Here is a 10429-nt window from a genome sequence, read left to right as displayed (position 1 = left end):
CGCCCTATGTCTGGTTTATGTCACTTAACACAATGTCCTCCAGGTTCATTTGTTTTGTTGTAAATGGCAGGATCTCCTTTTTGAAAGCTGAATAATATTCCAGAGTGTATTTGTATCACAGTTTCTTTATCGAGCCATCCACTGACAGACGTGTAGGTTGGTTCCATATCTCAGCTAGTGTGAATAATGCTGCAGTGAACATGGGAATGCATCTCTCTCTCTGAGGTGCTGCTTTTATTTCTTTTGGGTTGAAACTCAGAAGAGAGATTGCTAGATCATATGGTTGTTTTCTTTTTAATTTTTTTTGTTTTTTGAGACGGAGTCTCGCTGTGTTGCCCAGACTGGAGTGCAGTGGCATGATCTCAGCTCACTGCAACCTCCGCCTCCAGTGTTCAAGTGATTCTCCTGCCTTGGCCTCCTGAGTAGCTGGGACTACAGGTGCCTGCTACCACGCCTAGCTAATTTTTTTGTATTTTTAGTAGAGATGGGGTTACCGTGTTAGCCAGGATGGTCTCCATCTGCTGACCTTGTGATCCACCCGCCTCGGCCTCCTAAAGTGCTGGGATTATAGGCGTGAGCCACTGCACCTGGCCCTTTTTAATTTTTTGAGAAACCTACATACTGTTTTCCATAATGGCTGTTCCAATTCACATTTCCACCAACAGCGTTCAAGTATTTCCTTTTCTCCACTCCCTGAGCAACACTTATCTCTTGTCTCTTTGATAATTGCCATCCTCACAGGTGTGAGGTGATACCTTATTGTGGTTTTGATTTGTGTTTCCCTAATGATTAGCGATGTTGAGCCATTTTTATGTCCTATTTGGAGAAATATCTATTCAAGTCATTTGCCCATTTTAAAAGCAGGTTATTCATTTTTGTTTTTTGCTATTGAGTTGTGTGAGTTCCTTACATATTTTGAATATTAACCCTGTATCAGATACATAGTTTGCAAATACTTTCTCCAAATCCATAGGCTACGTTTTCACTTTGTTAATTGTTCTTTTGCTGTGCAGAAATCTCTCTCATTTTAAATGATTCCTAATAGTAGCAATGGAATAATAATAATGGATTAATGGTAGTATAGTATAGTTCTTTCAACTGTGTTTCATAAGAGAATTAAACCCAAATATCCAAAGACATTTGGACATTTGTTATATGTAAAGAATTATCTTCTCTCCAATGTAGAATTGTGAGAATTGAGAAAGTATCCACTCCGACCATTGTCAATGTTCTGAGGTTCAGATAACAAACCCCAGTTGAGAAAGGTCATGGGCATTGTCGTCAGTTAGATCTGTTCTTTCCCCTACCTCCTTCTTTCTTCTGCGAGTTAGCAGAATGATGTTAGGCAAGTCTTAATCTCTTAGCCTCAGTTTTCTGATCTATAAAATGGTAATAATTATAGTTGCTACATCATAGGGCTGATGTGAGGATGAAATAAACAAAATCTTCTACATCTATATTTATTTAGTTCTATGGCTTTAAATACTATCTGTATGCCTATTGACTCACATTTATATCTTCAGCCTGAACCCCCTCCCCAAGATTGAGTGTCATAGTTCATCAGATTGTTCTCACTTATAAGTGGGAGCTAATGATGAGAAAATGTGGACACACAGAGGGGAGCAACAGTCACTGGGGCCTGTTGGAGAGTGGAGAATGGGAGGAGGGAGGGTATCAGGAAAAATAACTAATGGGTACTAGGCTTAATACCTGGGTGATGAAATAATCTGTATAACAAACCCATGACATGAGTTTACTTATATAAAAAACTATCTAATAGACATCTCAAACTAAATTTATACAACACAGAAGGTATGATTCCTATTCTCATTATTTCCTCTGAATCTGCTCTTGGTATTAGTAAATGGCAGGACCATTCAACTAGTTGCTCAGGCCAGAATCCTAAGTGATCTATGATTCTTCTTTTTTCTTTGTACCCTTTAACCAGTCTATTAGCAAATCATCTTGGCTCTATTTTCTGAATACATTTCTAATCTGATCACATTTTGTCATCTCTGCCTTATTATGCTGGTTTAAACCACCACCATCTCCTGTGTGGGTAATTATAATAGTCTCTTATCTGATTTCCTTGTTTTCTCACTTGACCTCTTATAGGCTATTTTCTACTTCATAACTAGAATGACCTTTTCAAATGTTAATCACTCCTTTACTTAATACTTTAGATGACTTCTAAATTAAATTATTATTATTATTTTAAAATAATTTTTTTTGGGGGACAGAGTCTTGCTCTGTTGCCCAGGCTGGAGTGCAGTGGCACGATCTCGGCTCACTGCAACTCTGCCTCCTGGATTCAAGCGATTATCCTGCCTCAGCCTCCCGAGTAGCTGGGATTACAGGCACATGCTACCACGCTTGGCTAATTTTTGTCTTTTTAGTAGAGACGGAGTTTCACCATGTTGGTCAGGCTGGTCTCGAACTCCTGGCCTTGAGTAATCTGCCTGCCTCGGCCTCCCAAAGTGTTGAGATTACAGGCGTGAGCCACCGTGCCTGGCTATTTTAAAATAACTTAAAATACAGTTATTTTAAATTAAAAGAACAGCCAAATTCCTAGCTATGGCCTGCAAGGTCCTACATGATGTAGTCCCTGCCTCCCTCTTCTTGTTTATTCCACTTCTCCTACATTGAACTAGCCGTATTCCTTGACCGAGCCAGGCACACTCCCAGGGTTTAAAACTTGTTTATCCCTTTCCTCAAGTTTTTGCACTGCTGGTTCACTCACATAGTTCAGGCCTCTGTTTAAAGAGAGTGCGTCAGACTTCACCCCTGTAGAGAGATCTTCGGTGAATGCAATATAAAACAGTGGTCCCTCCCTACATCCCCTATCTTTCTTGCTTTATTTTTTTCATGGCACTTATGCTTCCTGATATTGAATTACTTGCCTACCTGGTTATTATTTGTCTCCCTCACTAGAATGTAAACTCCATGAAAGCAGGAATATTAGATATGTTGTTTATTCCACTGCCTAGAAAAGTCCCTAGCATGTAGTAAACTAGGAGTACGACTACAGGAAGTTGTCTGTGGAGTAAAACTGTCTCTAAATTAGATTAACTGATTTTTTTTTTTTTTTTTGTAAGACAGGGTATCACTCTGTCTCCCAGGCTGGAGTACAGTGGTGGGATCATGGCTTATTGCAGCCCTGACCTCCCAAGACTCAGGTGATCCTCCCACCTCAGCCTCCCAGGTAGCTGTGACTGCAGGCGTGCACAACCACACTTTGCTGAATTTTTTCTTTTTTTTTTTTTTTAAGATGGAGTCTCACTCTGTTGCCAGGCTGGAGTGCAGTGGTACGATCTTGGCTTATTGCAACCTCTGTCTCCTTGGTTCAAGTGATTCCCCTTTACATTGTGAAATGTTAGGATTTAGGATTTATAACATTATTAAGAGCATATAATTGTTCATGGAGTGTGCTAAATAATATGTAAAAAAAACCCAAAAAAAACCAAAAAACCAAAAACTTGAATTTTTAGCTCTTGTTCTGGTTGCAAGTGTTTAAGCTATTTGGTTGTCCCCTAATGATAATGGTAGTAATGTTAATGTAATAGTAATATTTTCTCTTGTTTCTGGTAAGTTATTTTTCCTCATTCTAAACTCCTGATTTAAAGTCTCTGTTAAGCTGGGCGTGGTGGCATGCCTATAGTCCTAGCTTCTTGGGAGGCCAAGGTCAGAGGATTGCTTGAGCACAGGAGTTCAACACTAGCCTAGGCAACATAGCAAGACCTCTCAAAAGCAAAAAAAAAAAGGATAACGTCTCTGTTGGTTTTGATTTTTTTTTGAGATACATTGTTGTTTTTTTAAAAATACGGTAGTATTTATGGAAAGCTTTTTAAAGTTTTGCGGTATTTTAAGACCTTAGTCACTATACCATAAAACTCTTCAGTCATGGCCACTTTTATGTGATATAATTCAAAGTAAGCAGCCTTGATAACTGATAGCATTGGAAATAAGTAGTTAACCTAATTTAGAACTAGGAAGATTATATTTCAGTGTTAATATAATTTAGAAGCATTGTGGGCCATTATCTTATTTATGAGATATCATTGAACTTTCATATATAACCAAGTATTCAGTCATGTATAATGAAATTTAGTAATATGATCATAGTATCTGCTTTCTCAAATTTGCTCATTCTTTTGGAAAGAATGAGGGATGGAGAATGATGGAAAGATTTGTGTAATTTAATGATGGTGGTGTGGTGGAAGAGTAGACAGACGCACATATAAAGGAATAACACTAGCACATACTGAACATTTACTGTGCAGTCACTGTTCTAAGCAGTTTCATGTATTTTTTATTTTTAAATTGGCAGATAAAATTGTATGTATTTCTTGTGTGCTACATGAAGTTTTGAAGTATATATACATTGCAGAATGACTAAATCTAGCTAATTTACATATACATCATTTAGTCATCATTTTTGTGGTGAGAACACTTAACATCCACTCTTAGCATTTTTCCATGTATTATTTAACCCACGTTTAAACTTATGAGCTAAAACCTTATTTGCAGATAAGGAATTTAAAGCACAGAGAGGTTAAGTAACTTGCCTAAGCTCATACTCAGCTAGGAAGTGATGCAGACTGGATGAGAATTCAGAAATGAAAAAGTGTTGGTGGAGACTGTGGGGGACAGAGCGTAGAAATGGCCAGCCTCAATGACATAGTTTTGGCTGAGGTAAAACCCCATCCAAGTAGTGTCATGTGGGCAAGACCGTGGTATATGGGTGTTCAGGAATTCATGGTGACAATGAGACAGAACTTTAGAGAACCTAATGCTTTGATTTCTTAAAGCATGTTTCTAGTTCTGTTTTGCCAAGGAGAAGAATAGGTGTTAGAAGAGAACAGTAATTGGTGTAAGGATTGGCTTTGCTATTAAAAAGTGAATCTTAGTGAATCTTTATTCCTTGAAATTTGAAGTTTTTCTTGATAGTTCTTGAAACCCAATGATATTAAGGAGCAAGGTTAAGCAAACTGTCTAGAGTACAAACAAATAGAGAATAACAACTTACATTTATTTATAGCTTTTTAGTTTATAAAATACTTTTGTAAACATTTTCTCAATTGATATAAATAACACCTCTGTGAGACAGGCAGGCAGATGTTATTCTCCCATTTGACAAACTTCCATGGAGGAGAGGAGGGAACTGCCTTAGGAATGAGCCCCTGAATAATCTCAACCTCTAGTTGTTCTTTTTTATGATGCAACCAGAAATGAACTGGTTCTGGTTCTGCGACCAAAGCCTAGAAGTTGCTATTTCTTTGTAAAATTGCCAGAGTATGAGTAGTGGGCTTCTGTATTGTATGGTGCTGCAGGTTTGTTCTCTAAAATAAGTGATTGGAGAGCTACTTAATCTGGAAGCAGAAGAGGTACTTGGCATTAGGAATGGATCAAGATGGCTTATGGTAATTGACATGTTCTTAAATAATGTTTGTTATACCAAAAGCCTAGGCGTTTTACATAAATGTCATTTAGATTAAAACTATAATTCTAATGGCAACACTATAGTATCTTTTAAACCAATATTTTAATTAAAACCTACTAGCTGCAGTAATACTGAAGTGGTTTTGATTGTGTCTATGGATTAGCATAGAGGTGGGGCACTTTACTCTTTAGAAGTTGAAAAAGAAAGTCTGGTAGCTTCTAAAAAGGCAGAAGTGTGGCAGTGGTGAAATGTTGATAAAAGTTTGGTATGTCCCATTTCTCTTGTTCTTTTGAGAATAGTTTGAAATACTTTGGCTAATTTAAATTGGTCTAAGATATTAAGAAGGATTTTTCAAAACTCTCAAAGCTATGCCATATAAAGGAATAAAATCCAGTACGAATTCACAGAGTCACTTAGCTTTAAAGTAATTGATTAGTGACAAAATGTGACTTTGTTTTGCAAAAGAAATTGGTGAATATTTTATATTATTATATTCATATTTAAGATGTCTTTCAGTTCTTTCTGTTATTTTTTCCTGGTGCTGTCTTGTACTGCCTCCTTATCACCTCCCTCTTCCTTTTCGTCTGCCATCTGTCGGTTTGGCTCCTTATTTCAGAGTAGGCAGGCAGGAAAGGGTTTTTGTACACAAGATAAAACTAGTTCTGTTTGGGAGCTCAGTGAGCTGGAGTGCTTATGCAGTAACTCTGCTGACAATAAATTCCCGAAGTACCAAAGGCCCATAGGGCTAGAAAGACAGCAATGACTCTGCAATATTGTCTGCAGTTTTTTTTCTGTGACTGTTGCTTTATTTAATAAAAAAAAATTTTTTAAATAAATAATACTTAAACACTTTTTTTTTTCACAGAGAGCTATAAATTGGTTAGATACTATTAACAGACTTGCAAATAAGAGTAATTACATAGGAGAGCTTAGCATGTTGATTGCTTGTGAAGTTCATATCAAATGATTGCTTATGGTACTCTAGAAATATAATTTGATCTTAGTAAATTAATACTCTCTTGTGCCTGACTCTGGATTAATATATTATGGGAATAGGTAGATACTATGATAATTCAATTCCCATACAGCATTTTTTCTTATCTTTTTATTATAGTATATTTTAAATATATATTAACATAAAAGTAGAGGGAATAGTATAAAGAGCTCCCATGTACCCAGTATTGAAGTTCAAGAATTGTCAACTCATAGGCAGTCTTGTTTCATCTATATTTCTGTCTAGCACCCCTCATCCCCAATCCTTGGATTGTTGTTGTTATTATTATTTGAGACAGAGTCTCACTCCGTCACCCACACTGGAGTGCAGTGGTGCGACCTTGGCTGACTGCAACCTCCGCCTCCTGGGTTCAAGCGATTCTCGTGCCTCAGCCTCCCAGGTAGCTGGGATTACAGGCATGTGCTGCCACACCTGGCTAATTTTTGTATTTTTAGTAGAGATGGGGTTTTGCCATGTTGGCCAGGTTGGTCTTGAACTCCTTGCCTCCGGTGATCCATCTGCCTCGGCCACCCAAAGTGTTTGGATTACAGGTGTGAGCCACCACACCTGGCCCCTGGATTGTTTTAAATAAAATCCTTGACATACATAATGTTTACCTTTCAGATATTTCAATATGTTGAGTTTTAAAAGATAGAGTCTGTCTCTCTTTTTATACCATAACCATAATAACAATATCATACCAAAAAATGTATAGCAAGTTCTTAATATCAAATATGAATCAGGCTTCATATTTCTCTGCTTTATAGATAAATATAGATCTATAGTTTATTTGCTTGAAGTGACATCCAAATAGGGTTCATACTTTACAACAATTTGGCATGTTTATTACATCATTTAAAATCTTTAGAGTCTCTTCATCTCTTTTTTTTCTTAATTTTTAAATTAAAGAAACCAGGTTGTTTGCCCTAATAAGTTTCCCTTAGTCTCATTTTGCTGATTGCATCTCTGTAATGTCACTTAACGTGTTCCTCCTGTCTCCTGAATTTGTGTACATTGATAGGTTGGTTTGTATTTTTTTTTCTCTCAGTAAGAATACTTCATAGGAGTGATTTGTGTTTCCATCAGGAGATATGTAAGGTCTTATGTCTCTTAGTGGTGTTAGCAGCTATTGATGATAATTGCTTAGACTTCGTAATTCATCAGGGATTGCAAAATAGTGAAATTCTATTGTTCCTTCTTCATTCATGTGTTAGATGGCGCGTTTTCTTTTTTTAGTATTTCTTCAACACTGTAAGTTGTATGGTTAGGACACTATATGCCAGCACTGGTACTGGGTTGATTGGCAAGGTTCTGTGGTGGAATTCCTTTCAAGGAAGAGTGCAAGTCCTCATTATTGAAAATTTGGGAATGTTGAATAAATAGACTTTATTTAAAGGATGTTGGTAAATAGGTTAAAATCTCATCATGAAATAAATATCTTATGACTTAGAGTGTGGAACTGGTCACTGATGTTTGTTCTTTTTAAGAGGACAATGTTGATATTCAGAAATTTCAAAAGTAATTTATGCAGGGCAGTAGTTACTAGTTTCTTGAGTCAGATTTCTCAGCATGAACTTGAGAACAGACCTGTTGTGTGAATCAGATTAATAAAATATTGACTTTACATAAGACAGCACATTTTTATTAAAGGTTGTCAAAGAACTGGAATAGCAACATTTCCCAATGTGACTCCTTGACAAAAGGGCTCTGGAGTCAAATAAACTTGGGAAACAGTGTGTACTTTATTCTCTCTTGGAATGTCAAGTACATATTAACATGTAAAAGACTTACAGTAAAGAAGCCTGTTTAACATTAAACTCAATATTTTCCAAATTTATTTGATCCCTGAACCTTTTTTCCTCCTTATAACATCTTGAGGAACTAGTGATTTGAGGAACAAATTTTGGGAAATGTTAGGTGATATGGTTTGGCTGTGTCCCCACCCAAATCTCTTCTTCCATTGTAGTTCCCATAATCCCTACATGTGAGGGGAGGGACCCAGTGGGAGGTAAATTAATCATGGGAATGGTTACCCTCATGCTGTTCTGATAGTGATTTCTCATGAGATCTGATGGTTTTAAAAGGGGCTTTCCCTCCTTTTGCTAGGCACTCTTCTTCTTGCCCCCATGTGAAGAAGCATGTGTTTGCTAACGTCTTCCGTCATGATTATAAGTTTTCTGAGGTCTCCCCAGCCCTGTGGAACTGTGAGGCAATTAAACCTCTTTCCTTTATAAATTACGCAGTCTTGGGTATTTCTTCATAGCAGCATGAGACCGGACTAACATGTTAGGTTAGAGGATTTGAACAGAGTAAAAAAAAAAAACCCAACCATGAAGAGTGTGTTTTCCTTCATTACAGTGATGTCGAGAAACTTTTGATAGGTAAATAATAGGACATTTTTCAGTGAGAAAAAGCCAGAGGCAAATGTTAGTTCGTTGTTCCATCTTAGCCTGTAAGCATTACCCTTATAGGCTAAGTAAGTGTGATATAATATACATTCATAGAAGTGTATGTGTAGTAAGTGTGCAGCTTCATAAGTTCCACAGGGACTTTGGAAGATCACAGATGCCTCTAATAAGATCATAATCATAGCTCACATTGGATTTATTTTCATATTCTGCTTATTTTTTGTCAACCTGAGAGATTCTCAGGAGGGAGTTAGATCCAGTTCAAGATGAGGAAACAAGAAAAACTTCCCATTTTCTTTTGAATCAGATTTTTATAGTGTGACTTCAGTGTGTTGTATGAAAGTGAATTCTCAAGGCATTAGATGTATTCAAAGAAAAGTAAGCACATACACATTTCCAAAACAGTTTGGCCTTTTAGATTTTCCCTACTGAAACTTACCTGCAGTCATGTTACAATTCAGATTTGCCTAGATGTTTTCTAACATAGGAATTAATACTGTTTTGAAACAATGAAAATGTGGGTTAAAGATTTAAGAGATGGAAGGTTCTGTCTTCCTATAATTTTTGGTGAACCAGGCTATTCGCTGCCCTTTAGCTTCCTTTTGTGTAATTTGTACAAAGGACAAGCCTAAGTAAACTTGTCATCTTGCCGTCTGGATTTTCTCTTACTTGTAGGAAGGGTAGGAAACTTAGTGTCTGTGTTTATGGGAACAATGTTTTTCTGCCAGCTCATTTTTGAGCGAGAGTTACAAATCTAGCTCTAAATTTATAGAGATGGATTCAATGTAATTACTTAAAGAAAAATGATTATGTTGTAAGGAAATTAAAAGTGAAATTTGTTTAATACAGATACTCCTGGGAATGAATGAGTTTATTACATATGCTCCATCAGGAAAAACATGGTTAGTAATGGAAAAACCATGTTTATCATTTAATTCCTAAATATGCTTTTATTGTAAAAGATAACTTTTGGTTTTTCCTTTCCTCTTTTATGTTATGGGGGTTCAGCTGTGCCTGATTTAGCTGTTTCTATACTTCTCCCCAAATTCTGATTTTGAAAATTTCTCAAATTTATAGAAAAAATGAAGAATAGCGCTTTTCACCTAGATTCACAAATTGCGACATTTTGCTACAACTGCTTTTTTCCTCTCCTCTAAATATACATACATTTTGCTTTAAGTGAGAATAAGTTGTGGTCATCATTATACTCCCCATCCTCTCCCAGTACATTGGCATGTATCCCCTAAGAAGGACATTCTCCAGCATAACCACAATACTTTTACCACACCAAAGGAAAATAACATTAATTCATTATCACCTAATATGGAACATATGTGTTTAAATCTTTTTCATTTCCCACTTATATTTTATAATTGCTTTTTGTTTTCTTCGGTTCCAGGATCCAGTCACACTCACATACTGCTTTTGGTGTTTATGTTTCTTTAAATCTAGAATAATCCTCAGCCGTTTTTTCCCCAAATGACATTAACTTTATTGAAGAATCTAGGCCAGTTGTCTTATACAGTGTCCTACCATGTGAATTTGCCTCTTGGTTCTTTAATATTATATATTCAAGTTAAACATTTA

The 10429-nt window shown here is 36.5% G+C and overlaps 1 protein-coding gene across 1 annotated transcript in view; it reads left to right on the top strand.

The window, feature by feature from the left end:
• HERC1 (HECT and RLD domain containing E3 ubiquitin protein ligase family member 1) overlaps positions 1-10429 on the top strand; it is a 250627-nt gene that overhangs the window by 9257 nt on the left and 230941 nt on the right. The window contains exons 2-3 of the mRNA XM_011969255.1: positions 3269-3305; positions 7691-7694. The gene's annotated coding sequence lies outside the window, so the exon portion shown is untranslated. The remainder of the gene's footprint in view (positions 1-3268; positions 3306-7690; positions 7695-10429) is intronic.

Source organism: Mandrillus leucophaeus, unplaced genomic scaffold, assembly GCF_000951045.1.
Source record: "Mandrillus leucophaeus isolate KB7577 unplaced genomic scaffold, Mleu.le_1.0 Scaffold12, whole genome shotgun sequence".
Lineage (NCBI taxonomy): Eukaryota > Metazoa > Chordata > Mammalia > Primates > Cercopithecidae > Mandrillus > Mandrillus leucophaeus.
The sequence above is the reverse complement of the archived record's forward strand: the minus strand, read 5'-3'. Positions and strand labels throughout refer to the sequence as shown.